Below are 15,939 nucleotides of genomic sequence, written 5' to 3'. Positions count from 1 at the left end.
TTGAATGATACCAGAAGCTTAGCCAATTGTTGAAATTTATCATTTTTTCTTTGTACTGAGGTATCATTCTTGGTGACAGTAAGATGCTACTCGGGGCCAGAGCGCTTCCATGTCTCTCTTTATGTAGTCCAGGGAGGTACTTCTCAGGTCATTCACACCAACATGGACAATGACATAGTCATATTTGTACTGGTTATGGAGTGACCTGAGTGCCTGCGTGATGTGGCGGATTCTGGCACCCGATAGGCAGCTGACAGTAACCTTCTCTTTGTCCAGCCTAGTGAGTGGGGCATCAGTGTATCTGACTATGGAGTCCCCTAATACAAGTGTGTTGAGTATGATGTTATACCTTATGGGCTGTGGTTGTGTGGCACGCTGGTTTTGGAGGTTGTGTCTGTTGCGATGTGTTTGTGGGTGGAGGTTGCTTGCGTGTCTGCTTCGGAGGTCTATGTTGTTTCCGCAGATTTTTGTTTAGAGCTTCAGAGTATGTCTTTGTGTATCTATGTGTAAGATTTGCAGTAGCAGGTGTGGCGGGTCTGTGTGTAGTATTGCAGGCTGATTCCTTCTCCTTTTGACTGTCTATTCCAGTCGTGGCTGGAGAGAGCTTTGCCTCAAGTTTGGCTGTGTAAGTGCATCTCTCGCAGATTTGGGTGTCGTGGTAGGTGGAGAGGGTCGTCTGAATACATAAGGCAGTTGTGACATTGGTTCAGGATGCCCAGATTCATCAGGTGGAGAGGAGAATACACTGGTAACTGGCCTTTGGACATGCCTGAATGGGTTGAGGAACTTTTTCTAGTTCGTCTGAATGGGTTGAACTTTTTCTTGTTAAACTGGTGAGGGAAGAGTAGTTGGACTTTTCCCTACAACAAATGTGGAGGATCGATTACTGTAGTTAGTGCTTCTGTCACTTTTTGAGCAAGTGCGGGTCTGAAAGCACTGATTTGAGTGCTAAAACTGAAAGAACTGGCTAGTACCAAGGGAAAAACTGAAGAGCAGACTCTGTGGAGCCGGAGATTGTTTAACCCTAGCTAACTGCCGCTGTGATATGCGCAAAACCGCACAAATGCGTTTTTATATCAGAAAGATAAAAGGGATAGAAATTAGCCCAAAATGGCCAATAAGACTACAATTTCTGGGCTGAAACCACTCCTCCAAGGACAAGTAGGCTGTTCAAAGCTCCCCACTCTCACTGGTGAACAGATTAACTTCCTTCTATTCAAGTAAGTTATGGGCAACACAGAAGCTTAAACACAGTCCAGGTACCAGCAAATATCTGAAAACTGGACTTTGCTAACTTCGAAAGGTGGGCAATAGGAACATTTTTTATTTTATTTATTTTTCAAAAATGTAACGGATACAACAGAAAAAAAAACACAGTATAGAAACTGCTATCGCACTTGAGTGTGAAGCTAAATACAATTAAGTAATGCAATACAAGACAAAAACTACTTTTTTAAAATGCAGGCAGCAAGTACAAATGCAGTTGAAAACTGACTTCTCCTTATGTAGCCAAAGACTTTAACTTCCACTTCATACAATCCATATCCAATTTGATCTCCAGTACCCCGAACTCCAGTTCCTTCTCTTTCTCCATAACTTCTCTTAGTAGTGCTCCTTAGATGGTCCTGACTTTCTCTACCTTTGCAACCCTAAACTCCTTTCTGATAATTCAACCAAGTTCTCCTTGCAACCAAAACCTACAAGCCTCATAAAAAGTCTTCTGCTAAAACTTAAACCCTGCTCTACCTCTGCAGACAGACTGCCCTCCTCAATACCTTAAACTAGCTGCTGACTGCATTGCCTACGCAATCAGCATCTTGCTCAACAGATCTATCTCAGAAGCTTAGTGCCACAGATATGGAAAATGCCCCACTTCACCCCTGTACTCAAAAGTGGAAAATCAACTGACCTGGACAACTTCCAACCAGTAGCAATTCTATCTCCCTTTTCCTGAATATTAGAAAAATTCATTCAACAACAACTAATGAAATACCTACTACAGAACAGCTTTCCAACACACAACCAACATGGCTTCCATCCAGGACACAGCATATGGACAGCTCTGCTGTCCTTCACTGAATCTTTAAACAGAACTAGAGACACATTTAACCTTGTATCAGCAGTATTTCTCAAACCTTCAAATGCATCTGACAGTCTCACATTCCATACTCTTAACCCTTCCACTCCAATGGAGCTCAGGAAGTTTGCACTGTAACTTTCAATCGGCGGAGCCTAAGCCTTTTCAAAGAACCAAATTATGTCCTCACATTCCAAACAAATGTTTATATCTCTGGAACCGTAAGTATTATGAAAGTAAAGGTAAACTGCAAACTCTTCAGCACAAGCTATTTTTATAGTGGTAGTATTCTTTAGGTACTAGGTCTTGAACCAAAATTTTTAAGTCACAGTAAACAGTAACTATATAATTTATAATATTTTGTATCAACTTACAATATCTCAGCAGCCACAAGTTACATACTGTCAGCAGCATTTTCTTAATCTAAACTAGAGCGTTCATATCGAGCTAAGGAGTTTTGTCCGTGTTACTTGTTTTTTGAGATAATTAGAAAAATGTGAATTATATCTGTATAAATTAATATCCTAAAAACAGCAATTAATATCTATTTACATGCAAAAGACAGACATCAAATATTAATGCAGTTATTTGCTATTGTGTACGCTTTAAGATGAAATCTTTTAAAACCTTTTACATAGCATGGTTTTGGAATTATTGATGGAATTATAACCAGCAATATTTGATTTCTAGAAGTGTCAGTAGGAGTTAGCTGCAGATGCACCTGGAGGCGTCACTCAGATGTAATGAGACAAGCTGTCAAACCTAGACCTTACCGATACCACCCTAAAACGGTTCCACAGTTACTGCTTGTTTTCATTCGTGCAGGTAAAGTGGCTAAATGAAATCTCCCCCTTTCTACACAACCCAAATGGAGTCCCTCAATGCTCATTCAGTGAACCCGTACTCTTCAGTATGTTTACAAATGACCTAAGCACTGCTTTTTGTCCACCAGACAACTCGTTCAGTATGCAGATGATTCCACTATTATCTGCATTTTTCCATTTCTCCAGGTTCTCACCCATCGCACAACAAGCATTATCTGCATTCAAATCCTGGCTTACTGATTATCAACTATTCCTAAACCCCAAAAAACTAAACTCCTTCACTTCCTACCACAAAATCTCTAGACATTAATCAATTAAAAATTCACTTTGTTGACAATACCATTCTTGAAGTAGTAAACCACACTGAACTACTAGGTGGCATTAGTCATCAGTTAAAGTTCGATCTCAATGTCTAAATAGATTTTTAAAAAAAATTCAGAAACTTGGTGTCCTCTACAGAGAAACTTTGATCTCAACGAACAAAAAAATCCTTGCTAAAACTTTTTTACTACCTTCCCTTCTGTATGGTGCCTCTATTCTTTCCAACCTACATATTTCCATTAGATCCAAAATGGGACAATGCTAAAACCATGTTACAAAGTTTGCCACAGACTCCAAATTAGCATACATCATTGAGCACTCTTAAAAATGTTAAACTGGCTAGAACTCACCGATCTTCTCTTCTATATACAACTCATAATGGCACGCAACATAATAAGCCCCTAGCCTGCCCTGCTCAGAACAACACTTTCAAACCTTACATCCCCAACAGAGAACCCTTGGGTCTGAGGATAAGCTTCTCGCCATCTCCAGAACCTAAAAAAAAAAAAAAAAAAAAGACCAAGCCCTTATTCCCACACTGTTGCTAAAATGTGGAACTCACTCCCTTTGTCTACCAGAAGTATTCCTGATCTAATAGCCTTTAACTCCCTAAAACAGCATCTAAAAAATTCCTTGCTGTGTCTTTTGCTCCTGACTAATCTCTTCCCCCACTCTCTCTGTCCCACCCCCTGTCTACACACACTGCCTCCCTGCTGTCTCTCATACTCTTTTCTTCATCTAACGCTACCTACAGTTTGGCTAACAGTCCTCTAATATTCTTCTCCTATAATAACCCACCCTTTTTCTTATCTATGTCCACTTTTTCTTATAATCCATTCCTCCTGTATATTGCAACAAATTGGTTAACATCTCAACTACACACTAAAACTGTATCAACATATTTAATACAGATTGTATCAGCGAAAATCTAAACATGCAGTGTGCTAATATGTTAAGGCCATATTGTATAATGTGTGTTGTATGTTCATATGTTGCGTTTTCCCCTACAAATGCTGAAATACTGACTTGTCTGTTTGTAACAGTTTCTCTTGTGTATTGTATCTGTTACGTTTCTCTTGTATATTGTTATATTCACTGTTATTTGCTTGAAGATTAAGGTATGTATCTTGGAGCTTTTCTCCCTGGGCCTCTGATGAAAACTGGTTTGTTTTGACTCAGACCGACCATCCTGGTAAACAAATGTCAGTAAATTAATAAATGTCCAAATACGGCTTGAAGTCTTGTTTTACTAAGCTGCTACATTGTTTAGTGAAATGTACTTCACCAAAAATGCGAAGTAGTTCAACCACTTCTCTCCTCTCTGGTAACCAGTTGTTGTGTAGTTAACTGCAATTAAAGCCTCCCAACCCATTACTGAAATATGACTTAAAGCCGTGGAGAGTACAAGGCTATAATGCTTTTCCACACATTAGACCAACTGCTGCATAAGAAGGGACAAGAGGTGGAGGTGCATTGGTCTGCATAAAAAGTATGCATACCTCAAAATTGGTCAAACAATGACATGTTTGAGCTGCTGCATGTCCAACTAACCTTGGGTGAAGTCCAATACCATATCTTTGCTAGTTATAGGCCCTCATATAACCCAGGATAAACATACCACATACTTGAATGTATTGGAATCTCTTGCAGTTCAGCCCAACACTGTATTCATGGGTGATTTCAACTATTCCACCATAAACTGGGATATGCACAACCAGTAACATGCATGCTCAAAGATTCCTGGATTTTGTCAATGCAGACACTTTGGAACAGCTAGTCTGCACATCTGTTAGGGGTGCAAGTATCTGGGATTTGCTATTGCTAAGTATGAGGCATACTTACCTGGCAGGGGGAATACCATGATCAAGAAGGTGGTTTCTCCAGGGTGAGGCTCTTCCATTGCAGATTTTGGTTGGGTTGACCCCTGTGATTTCCCCAAATGTGGGAAATGCAACTGCATAATTTATGGTAGTGGGGGACTGCGTTCACGCAGTTCCCTGAGTTTAAGTTAACAAACTGTTATGTTTCTTTTCTTCTAGTGTGCCTAGCCCACACTTTTTAAAAATTTTTTTAGGGTAGGAGGTTGGCATAATGGTTAAGGTGTCTGCCTTTCAAACACAAGGTATAGGGTTTGATTCTGATATGGGGTAAATGGCTAGGCTTAAAGTGGCCCACAAGGGCACTTAGCCTAGTAATAATCTGTGAACCTATGTTACACCTCCTTGTGTAATGTCATCACTGATCAAATCAGATGAGATCAGAAAGCAGTAACCCTTAAAATAAATGTAAGGGCTGAACTCTCTGCAAACCCCAGATGCTTTAAGAACTTTTCCAAGGCTAACTACCTCCTAATAAGAGAAGGCATAGCTAAATTCCAAGGCTCCTCCCCAAACTCAGAGAACACGGTAGCCTCTGCCAAAGGTTTTATGAAAACCCTATACAAGCATGTAAAATAACTGCATAGAAATAGAAGTACCAAACCAAAATTAAGACAAACTCAAAAACGAGCCTTCTTGGTGGACCTACAGTATAAATAAGTTGTACAACAGAAGAAAGCCCATTGTGTTTTTGGACAGCATTTTCTATATCCAAAAGATGTAATACAAAAAAATGCGCCCTCATCAGTCTCAAAAGCAACTCTGGGAACTAATCAAGTCCACCAAAGCCAACTTTAAGGCAAAAATAACCTCCTGAGGTGAAGAATAACCACAAGCTGTTTTTCAGTTATGTACACAACCTTAAAGGGAGCACCCAACAGTGTGCTGAACTAATTGTAAATGGAACTTCATATACAGAACCAGTGGACATAGCAAATTTGTTGGCCGATTTAAGTTTGGCTCCAGTTTTACCTCCATCCCCCCTCTACCATTTCTCCCCCAGTTATCATTGCAGAACAGTCCTCGCTGCATTCTCCATAGCTAAACACATTGCATCAGTGGGTCCTGATAATATCCCAGGATGCCTCTTAAACAGCTTGAAACACAACCTTTCAGGCCCTCTAAAATCTCTTTTCAACCACAGCCTTCAGACAGATTTCATCCCTAGGGAATGGAGCACTGCAGCTATCATCTCTATACAAAGGCAGACCATCAGCAGACTCAGGGAACTACAGACCCACACGGTTGATTAATCTTGTATGCATTGTCATGGAAAGAATTTATTGTGGACCTGATAAAGACCTAGGACATCTTCAATGGACCCTTGACCTTTCGGTTTTATCTGGTACAGGTCATGCCTTACTATACTTGGTGGATTTCTTCGAGAGAGTCACTGGAGCCATGGATGAGGGCAAAACAGTTCAAAACAGTTCATATGTATACCTTGTGACCTGGCAAAGGCATTTGACACAGTACCAAACAATATTTGCTGCATATCTTTTTAAACTGTGCAACTGTTTTTTAGGCTTAGTGAATTCAACAGAAGAGTTTTCCCTGCACGAAAGGCAATTGCATGGCTTGGCACTGTAGAATCCAAAATCCAAAAAGTAAACCAGCAAACTGTGCGACTAAAAAATCGTAAATTTATTCAGTAATGCAATGCACAAACAATCCGGTTTCGGCTGGTACACAACACAGCCTTCCTCCGTGTAAATCAAATCCATTTCAGATGGTCTTTTATACATGCACTGAATTGAATCAAGTATGTCATTGGGTAATCAAAATTGTTCATTTAATCCAGGTAGAAATAAACCACCCAGTTTAACAATCCATTTTTTCTCCTTTGTGTCAGGAATGGAATGCCACTATGCTTTGTTGGATTTATTCCCTTTCATGATGTCTGTAACAATGAAACTGAACTTGGCAGATGAATGTTTTATGGACTGTTTATATAAAGCGCTGCTTGATTTTTTATTCTTCATGTCACCGGTATGTTCAGAAATTCTCAGTCTTAATGGTCATGAAGTTTGTCCTATGTAAAAGGAGCCACAGCTGCATGTAGCTAAATATATCAGCCATTCACTACTACAATTGGCAAAAATATTAATATCATAAACTGTGCCGCATTTCTTACTTGTAAATTGTTTGGACTTAAAAACCTTATTGTAGTGAGTGAGTGCAATGTCCACATGGGTAGTATCCTGTGAGCACCTCACCCTTTATTGTAGTTTGTACCTCCTGATTTGGTGTCCTTGGGTGTGAATGTTTGTAATGGTTCAAATGTGAGGCTAGATTTCTACCCTTAAGAAATGAAAAATAACATCTGTCTGGTAGAATATTAGTTGAATGTGTTCACTCTGTAGAATATTGCAGTGTCTCTGTACACTGTTGATTAACAAATCAGAATTCCTACCATAAGTGGTCACTAGCCTAATAGGTGCCAAACTTTGCTGCTCCCGTTGTTTGTAGATCTAAAGGTCTTCCCTCTTAAGTGTATTAGCCCAATTGCTTGCCTGTAGAACATGTCTCATCTGATATCCCCTGTCCCTGAATCTGTGAGTCAGATCCTGTCTGTATTCCTGAAAGGTAGAATCCTTAGAGCAAATACATCTCATTCTAATGTATTGGGATTTGGGGATGTTTTTGGCTATATAGGGCGGTTGAAAGTTGGATGCATGGTGGAAGGTGTTATATTGGGGATACTTCGGAAAACTTCAGTACAGAAGAGTATGATCTGGTTTTCTAGAGATGGAAACATCAAGAAAAGTAATGACGTTCGTGTCAAAGTTAACTGTGAAGTGTAGACCCCATTTGTTTTCATTTAAATAGTCAATAAATTCAGACAAATATTCCAAATCTGACCTCCATACCATCCAGCAATCATCTCCTCCATATGTCTATCTCTGTCAGGTACGGATTATGGCCTGCATCGTAGATTAGTTGTTCTTCAATAAAGGCCATAAAAAGGTCAGCATAAATGGGGGCAAAGGATGCCCCATGGCTGTCCCCTTGATTTGCCAATAACACGTGTCCTGATAGAAAAAGACATTATTGGTTAGGACATGATCTGTCAGGCCTAACAAAAAGGTACTGAATCCTGGCTGATATAATTCAGATTTGTACAACCAGTATTCAGTGGCTTTTAACCCAGCAGCATGAGGGATGTTTGTGTAAAGTGCACATCAACCATTCAGGTTCAAGTTGGGTGTCTGAAATAATTTTCAGAAATTCTGTGGTGTCTTGTATGTGTGATCGGACCCACTGCTATAAAGGTTTAAGTTGTTTAGTAAGAAATAATGACAATGGTTCAGTGATAGAGCCTCTGCCAGGCACAGTTGGTCTCCCAGGTGGTTTAACAGGGTCCTTGTATATTTTAGGCAAGCAATAAATGTATTGACTCATGGGATCTTTAATAGTAAGATGTTGCATAACCTTCTCACTAATGATGCCTTCTTCCCTAGCTAGTGATAAAAATTCGTCTCTCTGTTTTTTGAACCTAAAGGTGGGGTCCAGGGGCATTTCCAAGTAGCACCGCCCATCTTGAAGTTGTCTTTTGACTTCTGAATCATATTGGAGCCAGTTTATTACCACTACGGCCCCACCTTTATCAGCAGAAAGAATGACAATGTCTTTGTTCTGTAGTTAGGTTAATTCTTCCCTTTCGATCTTTGAGTGATTATTTTGTTTATAAGTAAATTCACTCCTGTGATGGTATAGATCTTTGAGAACACTACTTTGAAATTGATGCACTGTAGGATTCATGGGAGGCATATACCCTGATTTATGATAAATAAATTAATTTTCCACACCAAAGTCAGTAGAGTCCTCAAAATGCAATCTAAGGTTTATAAGTCTACAAAGTGACATTACATCTTGTGCTAGAAGATCCTCCGTAACTATGAAGCCAGGAATAAAACTGAAACCGGTATTGAGAAGTTTAATTTGTGTAGTAGACAAACTTGCATCAGAAATGTTCAAAACATTGACATTTTGTTTTATTTCCGAGTTATTAGTTTCAAAAGCCCATCTGTGTTTATTTCTTGCATGTTTTCTGCCTGCTGTTTTGTATTTGGGCATAAAGGGGCCGAACTATATGCCGTCTTGGGGGTAAGTGAGTCAGGTGTATTGCATGTCTGTATCTATGTATGAAGACGGATCTTCAGTAGCTGATCCTGTATCTATAGGTCGCTTTTTCAAAATCGACCTTGGTCGTTTCCTTTTGGGAGTTCGTTTTTGCTCGTTAAAAATCTAACCTGTTTACTAATACTGAAAAGGTTACCAAGCTGATAGTCCGTTCGGTCCCTCTGAAATGTTTCGATCTTCCTGGTTTTCAATTGTTCAAGACCAGTTAAGTCTTTGGCCAGTTTGTTCAAATTACTAGTAAAGAAGAACTGTCCTTCATATGTCTGTGCATCAGAACATAACTTGGTGACTTCCCCAATCTGCCGATCAGTGACTCTGTCGTGAAATTTAGCCAAGGCTTGAACGAAACCCGTAGCAGTAGTTTGTTGTTGGATGTCCGTCCGTTGTTTATTTAGCTCATCATCAGCCTCATTGACTAATGGTTTGTGTTGTAATACGTAGTCCCCTGGGTGTAATTCCTTTGGCCATGTATGCTTTAAAGAGTTTAGAATGCCAGACATGAGATCCGAGAGATCTCATGCTCTTTTGTAGTTTATCATAACGTAAACCAAAACTAGACTCCTGGCCTAGGGCTATGCCACTTGGATCATTATTGTTTGTATTACCCAATCCAAAAACTCCCAAGTCCTCCCTGTCAGCTGACAAACGCGTTAATATTTTTGTTAATTCCATTATGGTGCAATATATTACTTGAAAAAACTTTTTATTAATTCTAGGTATTAATATAAATAGACCAGCAAACCTATAGAAATTAGTTTCTTGTTCCCTGGAAACTTATAAAAGCACTTGGTAAATTATTCAAAAAATATATATAAAAAATTTTTGATGGGAGTATTAGCCCTTGCTAGATATAATAGCAATGCTAAGCCATATATTAGTCCAATTTATATTTGGTACTTACATTAATAACAAAATAGAATGAACAATAATAGCCCCCCTGTACCTGCCTTGAATACAGTATTTAATTTTGGTCTTGTGACCCACTTTATCTTTAGGGCAGTGCTACGCCCATTCAATAATGGACTGACTGACATACACATGGCCAGCCTTTAGTCCGTAGGGTACTTGGTTGTTGGTCTAAATATTAATCAGCCCAATGTTTTAGGCACAAAATATCAATAACAGGTCAAAAAGCCTGATCATAGATAAAAATTTAAATAAAATTTAAATGGTCTGTCAGTTGAAGACCCCCAAATGGAAGTTTGAGATGGGGCACTCCAAAAGCAATTCAAAATCCCCTTAATCCAATAACCTAGGATCCAATGTTAAAAATAGAGTAAAGGTTTGAGCCTGAGAAGCCTGGGGGACATCCAACAAAACTGTATAAATCAATGATGTATGATGTCCGTATCCACCGTAGTAGATAACCGAAGTCTGGCCTGTTGATCTGTTAACATTTATTTAAATATTTGTATGACAGGCTCCCCCACATAGGAATAATGCTTGCCCCTAATTCTTAGATGTGTATCAGTAATCTGACAAGGGGCTAAGTGGAATAGAATTATATGTATCAGTGCTATTTGTTCCTGTCTAAACTGTATTGTGCTGTAAAACCAAGTTGTTTGTGTAGTTTACTGCTTTCACTAAATGTGTTGTAAAGACTAGGTAGACAGGTGTATATGGAAAGTAAACACAAATACAGCCTATTCAAAACAGATACACATATTTTCTTAAAAACCTGAACCATACTATAATCACAGTCGTATTTAATTTGAAACACTTCAGTGCTTCAAAATAATGATCAAATTGTTATTCTAGCTGACATAAATCAAATCAAGCCACTTGACCCGTTGATCAGAAAATATGACTGCCCCTAGAACAATGATTTAGTGGAAACTTGTATGTTATAACACAAAAACACTTAATTATAACATAAGTAATCTGAGCAGATACAATTTGGAATGAAAACCCCTCAAAATTACAATATAAGTTATGGACAGCAATTTAACTGTTATAATGTCCAAAATTTGAAGCGGACTGTGATTTAATATGCAAGCCCCAAATTAGTCTCTCAAACACTCTTATCCCACTGCATGAGCGTTCCTGATAGTCAGTATAGGAATACAGTTAAAAGTCCAAAGTCCTGTTTATCCCAATGTAGTGAAGGTAAAATGATAATTGGCAACTAATGTATGTGACCTGTTGAATTCCAAAGAAGCCCTTATTGCCCCAAATTAACTCCGTTCTTCACCAAACTGTTGGTCGTGATGATAAAATGGCAGTCGAGAAGCCAAAAAGTTAGTCAAAAATTTGTTTGTACAATACATATCCCCCAAAGTCACCCAGGGACTCATAAATAGTATGAACAATGACCAAATGTTGTCGTTTTGTCCCAAACATGAACAGCCCAATATATTAGCTTGAAAATATCCAAAAATGGAAAATGACAGTTAAAAAGACTGTTAGGCTGAAAATGCCGCCCCTCCACAGCAAACAAAAGTTTGTAGAAGGAAATGTGGCCAAATGCCTGAAAAAGGCTGTTTTCATTTACTCATAGTCAAGAAAAGTCAGTTGGTGTTGAAGCTTGAGTAGAGAATGGTGAGAAATGAAGGCTCGTAAATGCATAGCTTCTACTTCTGCTGCTGTGCTGCTTCATATAACAAAGAATGATTCCGCTGCCACAAAACCGACCTTGACTGTTGACCCTCGGTGAAAAAACATGTATATAGCCACATATAAAAAAGATAGAATAAATCCAACTTCCAATCAGAAAAAAATATATATTCCTTTTCCGTGAGCTGCAGATGAAGACATGCAGCTCACACCAGTCTCACAGACCCCCAGCAGGGAATGAAGAGTGTGTGTTACATCAGAAGAGTTCCCCCTGCACAAAAGGCAATTGCACGGCTTGGCAGTGTAGAATCCAAAAAGTAAACCAGCAAACTGTGAGACTAAAATCATAAATTTATTCAGTAATGCAATGCACAAACTGGTTTCGGCTGGTACACAACACAGCCTTCCTCAGTGTAAATCAAATCCATTTCAGATAGTCTTTTATACATGCACTTAACTGAGTCAAGTATGTGATTGGGTAATCAAAATTATTCATTTAATCCAGGTGGAGGGTAAACCACCCAGTTTAACAATGTATGTTTGCTCCTTTGTGTCAAGAATGGAATGACACTCCACTTTGTTGGATTTATTCCCTTTCATGATATCTATAACAAGGAAACTAAACTTGGCAGATGAATGTTTATATAAAGCACTGCTTGTTTTTTTATTCTTCATGTCACTGGTATGTTCAGAAGTTAATGGTCGTGAAGTTTGTCCTATGTAAAAGGAGCCACAGCTGCATGTAGCTAAATATATCAGCCATTTGCTACTGCAATTGGCAAAAATATTAATATCATAAACTGTGCCACAGTTCTTACTTGTAAATTGTTTGGACTTAAAAACCTTATTGCAGTGAGTGCAATGCCCACATGGGTAGCATCCTGTGAGCAACTCACCCGTTATTGTAGTTTGTACCTCCTGATTTGGTGTCCTGGAATGTGAATATTTGTAATGGCTCAAATGTGAGGCTAGATTTCTACCCTTACAAAATGAAAAATAACATCTGTCTGGTAGAATATTAGTTAGAATGTGATCACTCTGTAGAATATTCCAGTGTCTCTGTACACTGTTGATTAACAAATCTGAATTCCTACTATGTGGTCACAATCTTATAGGTGCACTTTGCTGCTCCTGTTGTTTGTAGATCAAAAGGTCTTCCCTCTTAAATGTATTAGCCCAATTGCTTGTCTGTAGAGCATGTCCCATCTGATATCCCATCCCTGAATCTGTGAGTCAGATCCTTTCTGTATTCCTGAAAGGTAGAATCCTTAGAGCAAATACGTCTCAGTCTAATGTATTGGGATTTGGGGATGTTTTTGGCTGTATGGGGTGGATGAAAGCTGGATGCATGGAGGAGGGTGTTATATCGGGGATACTTCCGGAAAACTTCAGTACACAGAGTGTGAGCTGGTTTTCTAGAGATGGAAACATCAAGAAAAGTAATGATGTTCCCGTCAAAGTTAACCGTGAAGTGTAGACCCCATTTGTTTTCATTTAAATAGTCAATGAATTCAGACCAATATTCCACATCCAACCTCCATACCATCCAGCAATCATCCAAATATCGCCTCCATATGTCTGTCTCTGTCAGATACAGATTATGGCCTGCATCGTAGATTAGTTGTTCTTCAATAAAGGTCATAAAAAAGGTCAGTATAAATGGGGGCATCCTGGTCAGCATAAATGGGGGAAAAGGATGCCCCCCTGGCTGTCCCCTTGATTTGCCAATAGCATGTCTCCTGATAGAAAAATACATTATTGGTTAGGACATGCTCTGTCAGGCCTAACAAAAAGGTATTGAATCCTGGCTGATATAATTCAGATTTATACAACCAGTTAAACTGGGTGGTTTATATCTACCTGGATTAAATGAACAATTTTGATTACCCAATCACATACTTGATTCAATTAAGTGCACGTATAAAGGACCATCTGAAATGGATTGGATTTACACTGAGGAAGGCTGTGTTGTGTCCCAGCCAAAACCGGTTTGTTTGTGCATTGCGTTACTGAATAAATTAATAATTTTAGTCACACAGTTTGCTGGTTTACTTTTTGGATTTTAGTGAATTCAATCCTCACCTCTGTTCTGCTCTTGTATCCCCACTTGCCCAGCTGGTATTGTGGTCTTAAAGCTTGGTGGCTTTTGAGTTGCCTGCCTCTACTATAAATTTGATATTGGACACTCCTCAGAGTCCAATTGCATCAGCTCATTCTGCTGAATGCAGTGAGATCAGTTGTGAAGGCCCACCGATTGCATCAGCTCATTCTGCTGAGTATAATATGGTCAGTTGTGAAGGCCCACTCCTTTAGCTTCTTAACCTTGAATTATCTTCTGTCTCTTCACTTTCTACTTAAAAAAAAAAAAAAAAAAAAAAAATTGTGCCTCTTTCCGCTTCATTTTCCTGCTCGTGTTCAGCTGCATTTAGTTTGCCACATTTGTTACTGTTTGTCGATAGCTTTATTAAATTGATAGTGTTCTGCTGAATTGCTGCTTAATTTAAGCTGTTTTCTTATGTTGTGATTGTGAGCTAATTTATCACATTTGCACTGTTTTAAAGCAATTTAACTGCATTTCATTACTGTTAACTGTATTATTTCATACTAGTTTTACTGTATTCTTAAAGAAAAACTCCACCCTAGAACTAAAACAAATGCTTTTTTTTCACTATTTGTTTCTTGACTCACTTTAACACACCTCAGAATCATTCCAAGTGCTTTATTTATTTATAGTTTTAGCCGGTTTTCCACAACATGGCTAACAATGGGGCTTGATGCATCAGTGTGATCTTGTTCTCCCTCAACCCTTTCTCTTTCCCATAATGCTTTGTATGACTCATGCCATACATAAGGAAGTAACTGTGTATTCCCATGGTATTGACGTATAATGGGATTTATGTGAGTCAGTGTTGTCTTCTTTACCTTCTGTAAAAGGACTGCTTCTTTTCTCTCTCTAATCATCCTCATTTATGTTTGGCTCAGACCGTCTTTTACACTATACTTAGAAGGCAGGCCTTTTTTCTTTCGGGGTTTTCTTTTGTAGTTCAAGGGCATTGACAATCCCCTACCCCCACACTACTGCAGAGGTGTTAAAACTGTCACTGCAGTGAGAGACCTTTGCAGAATCAATTTCTTTGAGCCAAACATAAGTGAAGGGGATTAGACACCGCTTGTGTTTGAAAAATGTGTTTGTAAAGCCATTTGTGTTAAAAATGTACCAACGGTGTGCCCTGCTGGACAGGAAAATAAATATACATATATTATTGTAACTGTTTAAATGTACATGTTTTAACAGGCAGTATCTGAAGAGAAGTTTAATCTCAATCAACCTAACTTTGAAAATAGTTTGAAATTAAATTACCTGGCTTAGACTTTAAAGATTGTATCTTACAGTTCTCAGTGCAGCCAGAGACCAGGTCTGAACTAGGAGGCTTTCTGCGTTGTCTTTGGGGTGAACTAATTGATACTTTGGAAGGATGGAAGTTTGAAATTGTTTTACGACTTCCAAGAGCTGCAGCAGATGTTAGCAAGTGTGTATGTATGTGTGTGTGTGTGTGTGTATGTGTGTGTGTGTGTGTGTGTGTGTGTGTGTGTGTGTGTGTGTGTGTGTGTGTGTGTGTGTGTGTGTGTGTGTTGACACATTATGTGCTAAATCCTTCTAGCCAAGGGGGAGGGGGTAGCATGGGAACCAGAAGTCAGATGACCAGATGTATGTGATGTCATTATGCAGTCCAGCATTAAAAAGGATATTTTAATATTAGGGGAGACTGAAGTCTCATGGCAGTCTGTTTTTGGAACCTGACAGAGAAGGACCCCTTATCTACTTCATCTTGCCTTGCTATAGGAAGTGACGAGGGAATAGTAATTCTTTAGATCAGTCTGGAAATAGTGAGATTAGTTAAGCATTTCTTTTTTGTGTTTGTGTGAATCTGTTCATCTGTTTTTAATATGTCCTGTGATTGAAACTCTGGTGTTTATTGTTAGAGATTTAGTATTTTCATGTTCTTTTATTATTAAATTTATTTTAACTTTTCATTGTGGGTGGTCCTTTAGAAAATATTTAATCTTTGAGTACTTTGTGTGTGTGTGTGTGTGTGTTGGATATATAAATGTGTGTCTGTATATATTTATATAATGTGTATAT

The 15,939-nt window shown here is 38.7% G+C and overlaps 1 protein-coding gene and 1 non-coding gene across 2 annotated transcripts in view; both read left to right on the top strand.

Annotated features, from left to right (window-relative positions):
• EIF4A3 (eukaryotic translation initiation factor 4A3) overlaps positions 1-15,939 on the top strand; it is a 635,526-nt gene that overhangs the window by 213,458 nt on the left and 406,129 nt on the right. The window lies entirely within an intron of this gene.
• Positions 5,057-5,222, top strand: LOC122792627. Its single transcript, XR_006363421.1, has one exon. It is a non-coding gene; the product is annotated as a U1 spliceosomal RNA (small nuclear RNA).

The sequence above is a fragment of the Protopterus annectens genome, chromosome 1.part2 (assembly GCF_019279795.1).
Source record: "Protopterus annectens isolate FY-2018-M chromosome 1.part2, PAN1.0, whole genome shotgun sequence".
Taxonomy (NCBI): Eukaryota; Metazoa; Chordata; order Ceratodontiformes; family Protopteridae; genus Protopterus; species Protopterus annectens.
Note: the sequence above shows the minus strand (reverse complement) of the source record. Positions and strands in the feature narration are given on the sequence as shown.